This window comes from Hoplias malabaricus, chromosome 10 (assembly GCF_029633855.1).
Source record: "Hoplias malabaricus isolate fHopMal1 chromosome 10, fHopMal1.hap1, whole genome shotgun sequence".
NCBI classification, from domain to species: domain Eukaryota; kingdom Metazoa; phylum Chordata; class Actinopteri; order Characiformes; family Erythrinidae; genus Hoplias; species Hoplias malabaricus.
In genome coordinates this window covers 18291013-18308426 of record NC_089809.1, presented here as the reverse complement: position 1 = coordinate 18308426, position 17414 = coordinate 18291013, and the positions used below count along the sequence as shown (strand labels likewise).

General features: G+C 38.7%; 1 protein-coding gene and 1 long non-coding RNA gene across 9 annotated transcripts in view; both read right to left on the bottom strand.

Moving 5' to 3' along the window:
- Positions 1–17414, bottom strand: part of pard3aa (par-3 family cell polarity regulator alpha, a) — a 469619-nt gene that overhangs the window by 138482 nt on the left and 313723 nt on the right. The window lies entirely within an intron of this gene.
- On the bottom strand, positions 2935–17162 carry LOC136708719 (uncharacterized). 4 transcript variants are annotated; one of them, XR_010804374.1, is made up of 6 exons: positions 16395–17162; positions 13772–15317; positions 13309–13410; positions 10578–10679; positions 8327–8421; positions 2935–3824 (listed from the first exon to the last, which is right to left on the bottom strand). It is a non-coding gene; the product is annotated as an uncharacterized lncRNA (long non-coding RNA). The 4 variants fall into 4 exon arrangements; XR_010804376.1 differs by lacking the exon at positions 10578–10679; XR_010804375.1 differs by lacking the exon at positions 8327–8421 and having other exon boundaries at positions 16395–17161.

Genomic DNA, 17414 nt, shown 5'->3' with positions numbered 1-17414 from the left:
ATAAACAGAGCTTCTTTCCAATGTGGATATATGAGTAAATACCTTAGAGGCTACTGACATTTCAGAAGGAGATCATTTTTCAATATCCACACCACTCCCGCTCCCCCTAACCTCCATTCTCACTTACTGTCACACCCACCCATGGAAAGGACAAGACAATATTGCTCTGCTGCTCTTTTGATATTTTGATGTCTTTTACGATTTGCCCTTTCACTATATTTGCTGTCTGAGCTTGTTCCTTTCTGGAAAAGAAAAGAGAGACGGTAAAACTACATTTCCACACATCACATCCATCCATGTGTAGCGGTAAATGAACCCAGACTGCTAATGCTCTGCTGTCTCTTACAACAGACTTTCCAGCTTAAACCAAGCTCATGTGTACAAAGCTTGGTTAATTTGAGCTGAAGTGTGTGCGCTAATGACATGTGCAAATGCGTGAGTTGAGTATTACATGAGTAAACTGTCCTAGCAAAATGTAATAAGGCTGTAAAATTATTTTTAACAGCTAGAATGAGCATGTTTTCTTTGTTAATTTGTAAGAACTTGACTGTTTTTAAACTGAAAAGGACCAAAATTCAGTTTACCATCCATACATAAATTGCAGATTGGCATCAGAGTAGCTTATAGCAAAGCAATAATATATAGTACGCTATTCAATAATGAGACTATAAGTGCTTCAACTTTTCAACTGTTTAGACCTCTGGCAAAATAGTTTGTGCTTCTAAAGTTGAGTTGAAATAATTATATTGTTTATTACAGAGAATTTTGCAGATTTCTTGCAAACTGATTTCAACCTGAATTTGTACATATTTTCCTAAAAGACTAGGCCCATGTATAGTTCAGCCCTAGTGAATATACGCTACTGTGGAAAAGACACACGATTTCTGTTATGTAAACTGATTTTATATCAATATATATATATATATATATATATATATTTTAAGATGTAAGAACCAGTAGATATGCTGTGAGCTAGTGTGAAGAAAAAAATTGCTTTCAAATATTCTTCTTGAGCATATGGATTTTTAAAATCACCTGCACACTTGGCTTTACATCATGAAGTATTGATTAACAAAACTAGGTATTGGATGATAACTACACATAATACTGGATTGTGCAAATGTTTTAGGCAGCTGAGAAAATGAGATTTCAAAATAGGTTTATCTGGGCAAGAAACAATTTTAAAGATCTTATTGTTCCCTTAAAGTGGCAGTGATAGGGACTTGCTATTGTGCATGTCTACAACACAAATATAGACATTCCACATACCATCCAAACTAGACTGAGCAAATGATTTTATTTTGGTGTAGGTTTCTTCGTAGTGTCCTGAATGCTGCAATGAACCGGTGCCCTGTTCAGGGTGTGTCCGGCGTTCCGGGCACCAAATGATTGTGCATAAGCTCTGAACAAACCACAACCCTGATCAGGATGGAGCACTTACAGAAGATGAAAGAATGAGGATGTACTGCATGCACTTCTCAACCATTAACATACATTAAAAATACATTCTAGGCCAAATATATCTTTCAGAGCTAATGTTAATTGATGTTTCAGGCATCAGGTTATGTAATTGTCCAATAGCTTTCTGTGAAACAGCTTTTAGAGATATTAAACCCTTTGGCAGTTGGGCTCTTACAGACATTGCAGTGAACAACTATGACTTGATAAGTTTTTCTCAAATTAAGCATTTCATATCAGACTACAACGAATTATTGAATTATGCAGGGAGTTTGAAAAATCAGTGAGAATCCTCTTTAAAAACAGCTTGGGAAAGAAAAGTGTCTCGTCATTAAATATGCAAAACCTGCTCTTCACACAAAGAAGACACTTTGATGAACATGAATCTGAACATGAATAAAATAGTGAACAGCAGTTTTAGTTTACACTGTTTGGACAGTTTTGCTCTTAAAAGGAATGTCTAGAATTGTGGGGAAAAGTTGTTCTCTAGTTTGTTTACGTTCAGAAGTTCCATGTCTCTTAAAGTGGAATGGTATGTTTGAGTGGGAAAAAAAAAAGGTTGTTTGTACCTGGCTGAAATTTATCTCATCTATTCACTGTATGAATTAGCACAGAAAGTCAGTTTAGTTTCGTTTAGTAGAATTCTTTGGTCTATGTTTACTTTCATGCAGTTGGCACCCTTCAGAGTCATTTCCCTCTACAGCTAAAACAACATTACCCAGCTCTGGAGAAGGAAGAGAGCAGTTCATGCTTTTTAACATTTGGGGGGATGGAGGGATCTTCCTTGTCTAATTATATCCAAAATGCCATTTTTCTCCTATTTTTTGTTTGTTTTAAACATACCCAATTACAAACACTAGGGCCTTGTAAACACATTAGACCAGTCTTAAGTGCACAAACTGACTGGAGAGCTAACAAATGGTGAGGACACATCCTCACAATTTTATTAAAAAATATATATTTAGTTATTTATTTAATAATGGTGAATGTCACCTTCAAATCACTGAAAAGTAACATTAACACCAAACAATTCTCATTTGAACTTTATATGAATATGTAGAAGATAAATCACTTAAACTGCAGAATGATTATTTTACACATGGCTTGAATCTGCTCAGAGGGTTTTGAGCCAATGCTGTACCATGAAATAAACACACACACACACACACATACTTGTTTCTGTGCGTTGTGGGGGTCACCTGGAGGAATACTCACATTGTGGGGTCCACCCTTTCCCAAGGTGCTACAGACTTGAAAAAAATCATGCTTTGTCAAAATGCACTTGTGAATCTTAATATCACTTCAAATTATAAATATCTCAACAAAATTGATTCTGACCAGACGTCCTCGTGACTTGTGGGGACATTTCAGGTTTGGAGTATATTTGGGGACCAAATATTACACAAATCACCTGTTCTCATTCTTTGTGGGGACCAATTTCATTTTGAGAGAGAACAATGTGTAATCGATAATTAATGCAGAAAAACAACTAATCCAGGCCGATGCATTCGTTTAAAGATTAATTTATTAACCTTTAACGTTATTTGAACTAATTTGTTCTTTTATTAAACTCTGAAAAAGATAGGCACAGATGTGTACATACTGTAGAAGCAATGAAGTTAGCCAAAAACTGAGAGAATAAAACACAATATAAATAAATAATACCTTGAATAACTGATGAGCTTAGCTAGGCTAAAGAAAATTTAAAATCAATATGAACACACACAATATAAACTCAGAATAATTTACATGAGACAGTCCATCTATGATATTAACCAAGAACTCCATTACGAACACTGTACTTACACTCGCTGTCCATTATATTAGTTACTCTTACCATGTAGGAGCACTGCCATGTCTGATCCACTCATACCAGAGCAACACATTAATTGTTCTTGTGCAATGCATGGGACCTACACTACTGGACTGTTTGGTCCCTGGTTGGCTTTTCACTACCACAACCTCACCCCAAGAAATGTATCTGGAATCAAAACAAATCGCGCTAGGTGGGGGTCCTCTAGAGGTACTGCCCATTGAAGAACAGGGTGAAATCTGGTAAACAAAGCATGCAGCACAAGAAATGGACACTATTCTGTAAATGCTGAACTACAAAATGCTCCTACATTGTAAATGGAGCTGATGAAATGAACAGTGAGTATAGACACAAGGTGTTCGTAAAAAAAGTGCCTGGTCCAAGAGAACTTTGATCAAGTCTGAAAACAGAAACTTTAAAACAATATAAATCACATCACAGCATTGCAGAGACAGGTTTAAGAGCCCACTGTTCAGATGTATACAGTGAACAAACAGCTTTCCAGGAACTTTCCATCAACATGAGCTTCTCCACTCCATGGAATTCACTGGACCTAGGGAACAAAAAAAATATATATATATATATATCAAAGGAAATTTTCCTATGCCTAAAATTTAATAAAAATTTTCCTCTTTTACCAACATCTTTTTTGGCACAAATTGCATGATTTAATAAGGCTGTTTTTCTTACAACATGCAAAAGAGAAAACAGACCTACATTGGCACTCAAAATGGTATCATGCCCCAAATTAGGATTATTAGCTATTTTTTTTGCAAAAAGTGATTAAAATAACAATTTAAATAGATAAAATTGTTTTCTCCCAATCCAACAAAAAATGCCCAAAATAACTACTGCCTCAGAATTATTAAACACCTTTTAAAACCCTTTGTGACAGGTGTAATTAATACTTAGTAGAGTACCTTTTTACCATTTCTTTATACTTGAATGAATCCAAAACAGGTACGTTCATAAATATCATTCAATTACATGTTTCTTGATGGATTCCTGATATATGGTCACACTGCACGATTGTAGCCACGATTTTCTTGTCAAAGACTGTTTTAGGGGATCACGGGAACAACCCTTAGGTCACAGGCAAATCAACACTATCTCGATTGCTACGTGTGAACCGCTGAAAGATGTGATACAAGAGCTTGCCCAGAAATCGCTGATGCCATGCAAACAGCCAATAAATATCCAGTAGTATGAGACTTGTGACTGACAGTGAGCGAAGAGACAAGCTCCCATCAATGAGAATTTGAGGCATAGGCTGATGAGAAGAAGAACTACACTGTTGTCTGTGTTGTGTCTACTGGTCCTGTTCTGTATGTATTTTAAGATCTTTGTAATTACTGCATTGTTCTCTCTGCACTAATGTTCTGGAGTCAAATACGGAGTCAAAAAAGGGTAAAAAATTTTGAGTTTGTAAAACAATACTCACAAATGTAACAGACTTTGTAACTGTGTTTGAGCAACTACATACACGTTAAAATCCACAAATGTATACGTCAAATTTAAAACAACAACTACAATAATAATAACTTAAATTCACAGATGTGTAAAAAAGATTTGCATTTGTAAATGAAATGTTGTGAATGTGTGAATCAGTAAAATACTTAAAATGTGCAAGAGCAAACCTTTTTTAAAGATTCCAAATGTGACAGTGGGAATTTTTGAATGAGATGGAAAAAAACACACATTCGCCTTCTCTGCTGTGTGTGCGAATCTCTTTTTGCAGTTTCGAATTAAAGACCCTGTTTTGACGGCCAATTGATGGACCAATAGGAAAGCTTTAGCTGGACCAATCAGATCGCAAGGTTTGTTTAACCAATCGGATTTGTTGCTGTCAACCATAGCGCTTTTCCACCAAAAGAACTCTGGTTCTTGAACCAGTTCTGTTCCTGATTCTAGGAACATTGGTTCTTTCCAGTGAACCACCGCATTTCTACACATTTTGAGGGGAACCAGGAATACGTCATGAACGGAGACACTATGGCTGAGTTCAGAGGCATCCTGCTGACCTTGTGAACAGCGGAGAAACGTAACCAAGAGCCCAGAGCTTCAAATACAGCGTTATCGCCCAGTGGAGCTTGACAGGGTAATTCACAACGTTTCATATAAATAAATAATAGTAAAATAATATATAATATAATAAATAATAAATAAATAATAATAAAAAACAGGAACATGCCCCATTTTTATGCGTTTCTGGTGAAGTTAGGCGCAATGCCATGTGCGTTGATCAAATCCGCGGCTCTTGTTTACGTTTCTCTGCTGTCCGTAGAAACGCGGCGGTTCACGGACCTGAGTTCATTTTGTGGAAAAGCGCTATGGTTGACAGCAACAAATCAATGTTCCAATTGGTTAAACAAACCTCGCAATCTGCTTGGTCCAGCTAAAGATTTCCTATTGGTCCATCAATTGGCCGTCAAAACAGGGTCTTAAATCCGCATCTGCAAAAAGAGATTCGCAGAAGGAGAATGTGTGGATTTTTCCATCTCATTCAAAAATTCCCACTGTCACATTTGGAACTTTAAAAAGGTTTGCTCTTGCACATTTTAAACCGTTTGAGAAGTTACTGATTCACACATTCACAACATTTCATTTACAAATGCAAATCTTTTTTGCACATTTGTGAATTTAATTTATTATTGTAGTTGTTGTTTTAAATTTGTGCATTCCAATACATTTGTGGATTTTAGTTTTACGTGTATGTAGTTGCTCAAGCACAGTTAAAATTTTGTGTATGTAGTTGCTCTACGGCAATTACAAAGTCCATTACATTTGTGAGTATTGTTTTAAAATGCACCAGAGCAAACCTTTATGTTCCAAATGTGACAAAAAATGCACACATTCACCTTCTCTGCTGCTTGTGTAAATCTCTTTTCACAGTTGTGAATTTTTTACCCTGATTGGCCAACTGATACCAATAGGAAAGCTTTAGCTGTACCAATCATATAATGAGGTTTATTTAACCGATCAGAACATTGATTTGTTGCTGTCAATCACAGCGCTATTTCACCAAAAGAACTCTGGCTCCTAAACCGGTTCCATTCCTGATTCTTGGAACCTTGGTTCTTTCCAATGAACTGCTGTGTTTCTACATGTTTAAAGGGGAAACAGGTATACGTCATTAGCAGGGTAGTCGCTGTGCCTGAATACAGCGCCAGCACCAAAGACTGTTAGACTCATTGTTAGAGTCATTGTTTATTCTTCTATCATGAAGTCAGACCCGAGTGAGATATAATACTGTGTAAATGTTGCCGAGTTCAGAGCCGTCCTGCTGAGCTTGTGAACAGCAGAGAAACGTAACCGAGAGCTGCGGCTCTGACCAACACAAATGGAATCGCACACAAACAGCACCAGAAACAAAAAAACAGGGCGTGTTCCTGTTTTATTTCTTTTTATTTATTTATTTGAAACGTTGTAAATTACCCTGTCAAACTCCGCAGTGCAATAACGCTGCATTTGAAACTCAGCTGGGAACAAACTTTTCTGGGTCGCGAACCAGTTTGTGTAGATGGAAACATACCAAACGGTTACAAATTCACCTTGCGAACTGGAACCGTTCTGGTTCCTTTTTGGTGGAAATGCACTATCAGAGATACAATAGAGTAGGGGTCCCCAATTACTTTTCCTCAAGGGCCACATCCAACAAACATCGAAAGGCACGGTGTAATTCTCATATTTTTCCATACAGTCCTGTACAAGATTTATTATTTCAGGTTAATATATTAAGTCTATGTAAATCAGTAGGCCTTACTAACTACAGTTATTTTATTTTACAAACACTTCAATGAGAGAAGTGATAGTGGCAGGTGGAAACGAGATACCTGAATTTTTGTATTTAAATTGTATCAGCAGCAAATTGCTAGAATGCAAACCCCAGCCTTGTACGTGTAACGGGACCAATGGCCTGATGTGGCAGCAAGTCCAGTTTATATTATTACATTTATTCAAACTAGGAACTATGACTAAACGTTAACTACATCAGTGGCATTGCCACAAATTGATCTTTGGGTGGGCCTGTGTAAAAGTGTGTGGGCACAATTATTCTTTCTATAATAATAAGCAGTGTGATTTATGAAATTGTAGGCTGCCAACTTTCTGAAACCAAATTTAGGGACACATTTATAGCTTTACTATTTTAAATACTTCACTAATTACAATTAGATCTAAAGTGAATGCATCTTATTGGTCTAAGTGGTCTAAAAGACAATATTATCCTTATTGCATTACCACAGTTAACTTATGTCCAGTAAAAATGTTATATCATTATTTTTAAACACATTTGCTGCTGATGTTTTACAGCTTACTGTCATGTCCTATACATAACATACAGTCTGCTTATTTAGGACTTCTGTATTTCTCTTATGTGAAATTATCTGACGTGATTATAGTAGTAGTAAACTTGTAGTTTCTTTAGGACATGGTGCTAACATTAGTTCTATCTAAAAGCAAAGTTGTAAAATCCCACTTTCTCAGCATGCGCCTGCTGCTCTTAGCTCCGCCACAAAACAAACCGCTGTAGGAAGGGGCTGAGACTCCATTGGCTGCAGAACTAAATGATGGACAGTTAATACAAGTGAGGACCAATGAGAAGCATGTTCTGTGGAGTACCTGCCCCTCCCTCTGGCTAAGGGAGACCTGCAGAGCTTCTGTCTGTTTCAAACTATAAGTTTTTACAGTCTAACCTCAAAACAATATAATAAATGGTGTCCTGTGTTGGTTCAATACCAAACACGGCTTTCAGTGTCCAAATATCGGACAAAGTTTGGGAACTGTACAGAACGTGGGTGGCAGGCACATGCAAGACCAGTAGAGATAGGTGTTATGGGATTTGTAGCCAAGTTTGCTGCATCCATGCATGTGAACTTCGATATCAGGTGCCGAAAACTATGGGCAGCTGTGGAGGAGTTACCAGAACCAGCTGAAAATCTAGTCAGCAGTTGTGGAAAAGAAAAAAAATACCTGCATATTGCAAAAATTCATATTACTTAGAGAAATACACTGTAACATAAACTGTAGTTCAGAAAATGTTGTCTGTATACTGACCTGTGAGTGTACTGCTATAGTAGGAGTGTCTCCCTAGAAGTGGTCCCTACGATGCTAGACCTGACAGTGTGTGTCACCAATACAAACTGAAAGAGCTGTATCAGAAAAGAAAATAATAACAAATTCAAACTCAACACTCAGTGACATCAGTCATGAGGTAACGTACACTGTAGTTCAGAAACGCTGTCTGTATATTGACCTGTGAGTGTACTGCGACGCTAGACCTGACAGTGTGTGTCACCAATACAACCTTAAAGAGCTGTGTCAGAAAAGAAAATAATAACAAATTCAAACTAGACCCTCAGTGACACCATTCATGAGGTAACATACACTGTAGTTCAGAAAAGCTGTCTGTATATTGACCTGTGAGTGTACTGCTGTAGTAGGAGTGTCTTCCTAGAAGTGGTCCCTACGACGCTAGACCTGACATTGTGTGTCACCAATACAACCTTAAAGCGCTGTGTCAGAAAAGAAAATAATAACAAATTCAAACTAGACCCTCAGTGACACCAGTCATGAGGTAACATACACTGTAGTTCAGAAAAGCTGTCTGTATATTGACCTGTGAGTGTACTGCTGTAGTAGGAGTGTCTTCCTAGAAGTGGTCCCTACGACGCAAGACCTGACAGTGTGTGTCACAAATAAAACCTTAAAGAGCTGTATCAGAAAAGAAAATAATAACAAATTCAAACTAGACCCTCAGTGACACCAGTCATGAGGTAACATACACTGTAGTTCAGAAAAGCTGTCTGTATATTGACCTGTGAGTGTACTGCTTTAGTAGGAGTGTCTTCCTAGAAGTGGTCCCTACGACGCTAGACCTGACAGTGTGTGTCACCAATACAACCTTAAAGCGCTGTGTCAGAAAAGAAAATAATAACAAATTCAAACTAGACCCTCAGTGACATCAGTCATAAGGTAATGTACACTGTAGTTCAGAAACGCTGTCTATATATTGACCTGTGAGTGTACTGCTATAGTAGGAGTGTCTCCCTAGAAGTGGTCCCTACGACGCTAGACCTGACAGTGTGTGTCACCAATACAACCTTAAAGAGCTGTATCAGAAAAGAAAATAATAACAAATTCAAACTAGAACCTCAGTGACATCAGTCATGAGGTAATGTACACTGTAGTTCAGATAAACTGTCTGTATATTGACCTGTGAGTGTACTGCTTTAGTAGGAGTGTCTCCCTAGAAGGGGACCCCACTATGCTAGACCTGACAGTGTGTGTCACTAATATAAGCTTAAAGAGCTGTGTCAGAAAAGAAAACAATAACAAATTCAAACTAGACCCTCGGTGATATCAGTCATGAGGTAATGTACACTGTAGTTCAGATAAACTGTCTTTATATTGACCTGTGAGTGTACTGCTTTAGTAGGTGTTTCTCCCTAAACGGGGACCCCACTATGCTAGACCTGACAGTGTGTGTCACTAATATAAGCTTAAAGCGCTGTGTCAGAAAAGAAAATAATAACAAATTCAAACTAAACCCTCAGTGACATCAGTCATGAGGTAATGTACACTGTAGTTCAGAAACGCTGTCTGTATATTGACCTGTGAGTGTACTGCTATAGTAGGAATGTCTCCCTAGAAGGGGACCCCTCTATGCTAGACCTGACAGTGTGTGTCACTAATATAAGCTTAAAGAGCTGTGTCAGAACAGAAAATAATAACAAATTCAAACTAGACCCTCAGTGACATCAGTCATGAGGTAACGTACACTGTAGTTCGGAAAAGCTGTCTGTATATTGAGATGTGAGTGTACTGCTATAGTAGGAGTTTCTCCCTAGAAGGGGACCCCTCTATGCCAGACCTGACAGTGTGTGTCATTAATATAAGCTTAAAGAGCTGTGTCAGAAAAGAAAATAATAACAAATTCAAACTAGACCCTCAGAGATATCAGTCATGAGGTAATGTACACTGTAGTTCAGATAAACTGTCTGTATATTGACCTGTGAGTGTACTGCTTTAGTAGGTGTGTCTCCCTAAACGGGGACCCCACTATGCTAGACCTGACAGTGTGTGTGTGCACATTTGACCAAAACCTTTTCAATAGTTCCATCCTGAGAGGGTCCCCACAACGTAAGGCCTGAGAGTGTGTGTAACCAGTACCATCCCTAAGGCCTCACCCAAAAGCAATGAACTATCACAATTTTGTGCCAGAGAAATTAACTTCAACTGACCACAGTGACCTGCCTCACTAAAACCTATTTCAGTGACTATATGGACATGAAACCTTTTTAAATACCTCCAAGTTAGAGGACGGAGCTCCAGCGCTGAGCACAGGACCGGAAGCTCAGTGGGTTTGTTCTACCATGTCCATCGTGTCAGCGGTGTCCTCTCATGCCTTCTACAGAGATTTCAAACAACAGTAAAACATTTCGGTGAACACCACACACAAATACATTAGTATTTAAAGTGCAATACATTTTACAACATGTTTAATCTCTCATCAGTTAAACAATTGCTGAGTCAAATTGACTTGACATGGATACACCATGGTATTAAAAAACGTAAGACACATTTGTCCTGACACAAGTAACAATTTCAGATTATACCACCAATACAACCGCCAATACAACCTGAAAGAGCTGAATCAGAAAAGTAAATAACCAATTTAAACTAGACCCTCAGTGACATCAGTCATAAGATAACGTACACTGTAGTTCAGAAACGCTGCCTGTATATTGACCTGTGAGTGTACTGCTATAGTAGGAATGTCTCCCTAGACGGGGACCCCTCTATGCTAGACCTGACAGTGTGTGTCACTAATATAAGCTTAAAGAGCTGTGTCAGAAAAGAAAATAATAACAAATTCAAACTAGACCCTCAGTGACATCAGTCATGAGGTAACGTACACTGTAGTTCAGAAAAGCTGTCTGTATATTGAGATGTGAGTGTACTGCTATAGTAGGAGTTTCTCCCTAGAAGGGGACCCCTCTATGCCAGACCTGACAGTGTGTGTCATTAATATAAGCTTAAAGAGCTGTGTCAGAAAAGAAAATAATAACAAATTCAAACTAGACCCTCAGTGACATCAGTCATGAGGTAATGTACACTGTAGTTCAGATAAACTGTCTGTATATTGACCTGTGAGTGTACTGCTTTAGTAGGTGTGTCTCCCTAAACGGGGACCCCACTAGGCAAGACCTGACAGTGTGTGTCACTAATATAAGCTTAAAGCGCTGTGTCAGAAAAGAAATTAATAACAAATTCAAACTAAACCCTCAGTGACATCAGTCACGATGTAATGTACACTGTAGTTCAGATAAACTGTCTGTATATTGACCTGTGAGTGTATTGCTATAGTAGGAGTGTCTCCCTAGAAGGGGACCCCTCTATGCTAGACCTGACAGTGTGTGTCACTAATATAAGCTTAAAGAGCTGTGTCAGAAAAGAAAATAATAACAAATTCAAACTAGACCCTCAGAGATATCAGTCATGAGCTAATGTACACTGTAGTTCAGATAAACTGTCTGTATATTGACCTGTGCGTGTACTGCTTTAGTAGGTGTTTCTCCCTAAACGGGGACCCCACTATGCAAGACCTGACAGTGTGTGTAACTAATATAAGCTTAAAGCGCTGTGTCAGAAAAGAAAACAATAACAAATTCAAACTAAACCCTCAGTGACATCAGTCATGAGGTAATGTACACTGTAGTTCAGATAAACTGTCTGTATATTGACCTGTGCGTGTACTGCTTTAGTAGGTGTTTCTCCCTAAACGGGGACCCCACTAGGCAAGACCTGACAGTGTGTGTCACTAATATAAGCTTAAAGAGCTGTGTCAGAAAAGAAAATAATAACAAATTCAAACTAGACCCTCAGAGATATCAGTCATGAGGTAATGTACACTGTAGTTCAGATAAACTGTCTGTATATTGACCTGTGCGTGTACTGCTTTAGTAGGTGTTTCTCCCTAAACGGGGACCCCACTAGGCAAGACCTGACAGTGTGTGTCACTAATATAAGCTTAAAGCGCTGTGTCAGAAAAGAAAATAATAACAAATTCAAACTAAACCCTCAGTGACATCAGTCATGAGGTAATGTACAGTGCAGTTTAGAAACGCTGTCTGTATATTGACCTGTGAGTAGTGTACTGCTATAGTAGGAGTGTCTCCCTAGAAGGGGACCCCTCTATGCTAGACCTGACAGTGTGTGTCACTAATATAAGCTTAAAGAGGTGTGTCAGAAAAGAAAATAATAACAAATTCAAACTAGAACCTCAGTGACATCAGTCATGGGGTAATGTACACTGTAGTTCAGATAAACTGTCTGTATATTGACCTGTGCGTGTACTGCTTTAGTAGGTGTTTCTCCCTAAACGGGGACCCCACTATGCAAGACCTGAGTGTGTGTCACTAATATAAGCTTAAAGAGCTGTGTCAGAAAATAAAATAAAAACAAATTCAAACTAGACCCTCAGTGACATCAGTCATGGGGTAATGTACACTGTAGTTCAGATAAACTGTCTGTATATTGACCTGTGCGTGTACTGCTTTAGTAGGTGTTTCTCCCTAAACGGGGACCCCACTATGCAAGACCTGACAGTGTGTGTCATTAATATAAGCTTAAAGAGCTGTGTCAGAAAATAAAATAAAAACAAATTCAAACTAGACCCTCAGTGACATCAGTCATGGGGTAATGTACACTGTAGTTCAGATAAACTGTCTGTATATTGACCTGTGCGTGTACTGCTTTAGTAGGTGTTTCTCCCTAAACGGGGACCCCACTATGCTAGACCTGACAGTGTGTGTGTGCACATTTGACCAAAACCTTTTCAATAGTTCCGTCCTGAGAGGGTCCCCACAACGTACGACCTGAGTGTATGTGTAACCAGTACCATCTCTAAGGCCTCACCCAAAAGCAATGAACTATCACAATTTTGTACCAGAGAAATTAACTTCAACTGACCACAGTGACCTGCCTCACTAAAACCTATTTCAGTGACTATATGTATATGAAACCTTTTTAAATACCTCCAAGTCAGAGGACGGAGCTCCAGCGCTGAGCACAGGACCGGAAGCTCAGGGGGTTTGTTTTACCATGTCCATCATGTCAGCGGTGTCCTCTCATGCCTTCTACAGAGATTTCAAACAACAGTAAAACAGCCTACAGTTAATGAAATATCACAATTTAATATTAAACATTTGGTAACCACAAATGAGACTATCAGTGTAATTTAATGAATACACAATCTTTTATTTTAATCTACATATTATGCATAACCTAGCTTCAGTTGAAAAATAGAAAAACACATTAGCATTTAGCAGAAAATAAAAATAAAAAGCTTAATTTTACCAGTACTCCTTATATTACAAATAACTACTCTACAACTGCTTAAAGGCTGCTAATTTAAAACATTAAGTGAACTATACAGGCAAAAAAAAAAAAAAAAAACATAATGCACAATTCTTGAAGAAAAGATTATACTAGATTTACCTTTATAGGTGTTTAGAGATACCTTCCAATACATTGGTGTTGATAGTGGCACTGATGACATTCTGTGCTGCTTCATCAAGTGCTTTCACTCTCCTCCGTCTCAATTGTACTGTCCTCCTGGAACTCACAATATGCGTAAATGTAGGCAGACAAATCATAACCTAGCCACTGAAATACATTGCATTGTAATGCTGGTCCCAAGCGTGTATACATAGGGAGGGTTGTGTCAGAAAGATTATCTTTTGTATAAACTATGTCAAATTAACAATGCAGATCACTAACAAGAGTTCCATATCGGATCAGAGAAGGCCCGGGTTAACAACGTCCACCATTGGGATTGTTTCCTGCCAGTGTACCAGTGGAAATTGGGATACTGTTGGTCACAGGAGAAGGAGAGGGGGAACAAGAGTTGAGAGACAAAATAAAGAAGAGGGTTAGGAAGGTGGAGGTGAGAGTGGAAACACTGAACGTTAGCACTATGACTGGTAAAAGGAGAGAGGTAGGTGATATGGTGGTAGAATTTGCCCCAAAAAATGCAAATGGCAGTAGTGAATATTTATTTTCAGAAGAAGGAAGAGCATAGGGTGACATTTAAGAGTGGAGGAAGGTCTACACATGTGGACTTTGTTTTATGCAGGCGAAGCAACCTGAAGTAATTTAGTGACTGTAAGGTGGTGGCAGGGGTAAAGTATAGCAAGGCAGCATCAGACGGTGGTAGTAGGTAGGATGTATTTGGAGGTGAAGAAAAGGAAGTGGGTGAGGGCTAAATCACAGATCAGATGGTGGACGTTAAAGTAAGAACAGTACGGTGTGTGATTCAGGGAGGAGGTGAGGCAGATGCTAGGTGGGGTGGACGAGGTGATGGACAGATGGGCAGAGACTGCAAAAGCAGTGAGGGAATCGGCTACAGGTACTGTGTTTGTCGTATAGACAGAGGAAGGAAGGGAGGAGACTTTGTGCTGGAATGAGGAGATCATGCAGGAAATCTTAAGAAGGAAGTGGTCGATAAAATAGAATTGGAATCTCAAGAGAGATGTCTAAAGAAATACAAAAAAATGCAGCATCAAGCAAACGGAGAAGTGACAAAGGCTAGGGAAAATGCACGTGAAAAGTTGTATGAGAATATGGATAGTGAGGTTAGAATAAAAGACATGTATGGACTGGCGAGATGAGAGAGGAACAGGATGTGAGGATGTACAGCATGTTAGGATGATAATGAATGTAGAAGGTATTGTGCAGACTAATGAAGAGATGATATTTGAAGGTGGAAGGAGTACTTTGAGGAACTGATGAATGTTTGTGAGGAGAATAGGGAGCATGTTAAGGTTAGTCTGGAGCTATGGAGGAACAGTAATTCATTCACTCACTTACTGTAAGTATACATCTAAATGTGAATAAACATTTCTCGTATTCTGAGCTTAGATGCAGATCAGTCGAGGGGTCAGTGCATTACTCTCCTTTTTCTCCTCCCAGATCTTTCCCTTTTCCTCTTTCCACCTGCCCAGGAACGGCTTCTGCCGTCTCCCTCTCCAAAATCTCTCTCTCCCTAAAAGTAAACAAATACAAACAAACCAAATGTTACAAGCAAGTCAGGCTTATAGTACACACCAAATGCTCACTGATTTTCAAATGAAGGAGTTGCAAATATAATCATAGGCTACACTGTCAAACACATTGTTTTAGATTTGCAGATTTTTAACATCTCAAAGCAATTTTACGTGATTTAAACTAATTACAAAAACCCACATATTGGCACTTTCTCAAGTGAATGCACTGAAAATACAGTTTTAATAAAACTCTGATTATATGATTCTAATAAAATATCACGTTTACTCTCAATATTAAACCTTTACAAATGAAGCGTCGCCTTAAACACTTGCCTCTAACTGGCCTCTATAATGTAAACAGCTGAAGTAACTGTCTCTCTGTCTCCAACATGCATTCATGGAAACAGAGTCCTTTAAAAACTTAATTTTACAAAAACAGCCGATTATTCTCTCTATAACCAGTATAACGTTAGTTAAAGCTCGAAAGCTGTTGTTAACGTCACATTTAAGAGCCTCTTTCTCTCTGCACTACTCACACACGGAAATATAGCCCTTTAAAACATTTGAAACAGATTAATAACTCCCATTCTCTCTATAAACACACAAATAAGACTAAAATAAGCGTCACATTACCGAGTAAAGCCATATATTTAAGCACTTTTACGTGATTTAAAGTAATTACAAAAACCCACATATTGGCTCTTTAATTTAACTTTCCGTCTGTCTTTCTCTCTCAAGTGAATGCACTGAAAATACAGTTTTAATAAAACTCTCTAACTGTCTCTCTGTCTCCAACACGCATTCATGGAAACAGAGTCCTTTAAAAACTTAATTTTACAAAACCAGCCGAATATTCTCTCTATATCCAGTATAGCGTTAGCTAAAGCACGAAAGCTTTTAACGTCACATTTCACGGGCCTCTTTCTCTCTGCACTACTCACACACGGAAATATAGCCCTTTAAATCATTTAAAACAGCTTAATAACTCCCATTCTCTCTATATACACACATAAATACGACTAAAATAAGCGTTACATTACAGAGTAAAGCCATATATTTAAGCAGTTGTTTTTTACCTTTCAGCTCGTCCTGTGCACGGCCCGCAGACTCTTCGTGGAACAGAGGGATTATGGGAAGTGTAGTTCCTTTGTAGTTCCGAGTTGCTTTTCCTTCATTCAATGTAGAACGGTGAAAACTACAAACCGCCATTTTATATTCGCTTCCATTACACAGAGCCATTATCTTCAACCAAATGTTCGGCTGAGCTATTTTAATACATAAAGAGTGGACTATATTTACACGTATATGTATTTTACTGTTGAACGTGTCACCATTAAAGACTTTATAACGCTGATGTTTGAACTAAAAGTTTTAATTTAAACAATTTAATTCGCCTCCTCACTAACTTACAATATACTACACCAGGATTAATATTTTGTAACTAAATGTATGTCCATGTACATTTCTTGTTAAGATTATTTTCTATGTTTAAAAGACTAACTAGTTGTGTACGGTGTTTTATTTGTGTTTACCTTGGAGAAGGAGCCATTAATGCAGTGTTTAAAGGACCCTAGTTCATTTAATATGAGTCACTGTCAGTGTTGCGTAGACGCAGTAGTGAAGTGTGTACGGACCCCCACGATCTGTGTGTTCATGCAATACCACCGAGTGCCACCGGGGGCGTGGTGAGCAGAGTCACACACAGATGAGACACACGGCTGTCAGGTTTGTGTGAAGCATGGGGGCCAAAAAAAAAACTGCACCACCCATATCAGCATGGCCTCCTGAGTCAGCTGACCCATTTTGGCTGAAAACATTGTGGGGACCAGCAAACCGGTCCCCACCATGTTTTTGGTCCCCACACCGTGAGTGTGCTAACAGGTTGCGGACCCCACCATGTAATATAAACAAACACACACACACACACAGAGAGAGGGGGGGTACACGAGCATCTTTGTTATTTTGGTTCCCTCTGCTCTGTCTGTGTGTCTGTCCTGTCTGTCTGTCTGTCTACCTCTCCTCAAGCGGACTGCGGTCCCTATGGGGCTGACTGTCACTCTTGGCTGAGGGTGAGATGTGATGGCTACGTGGGGGTG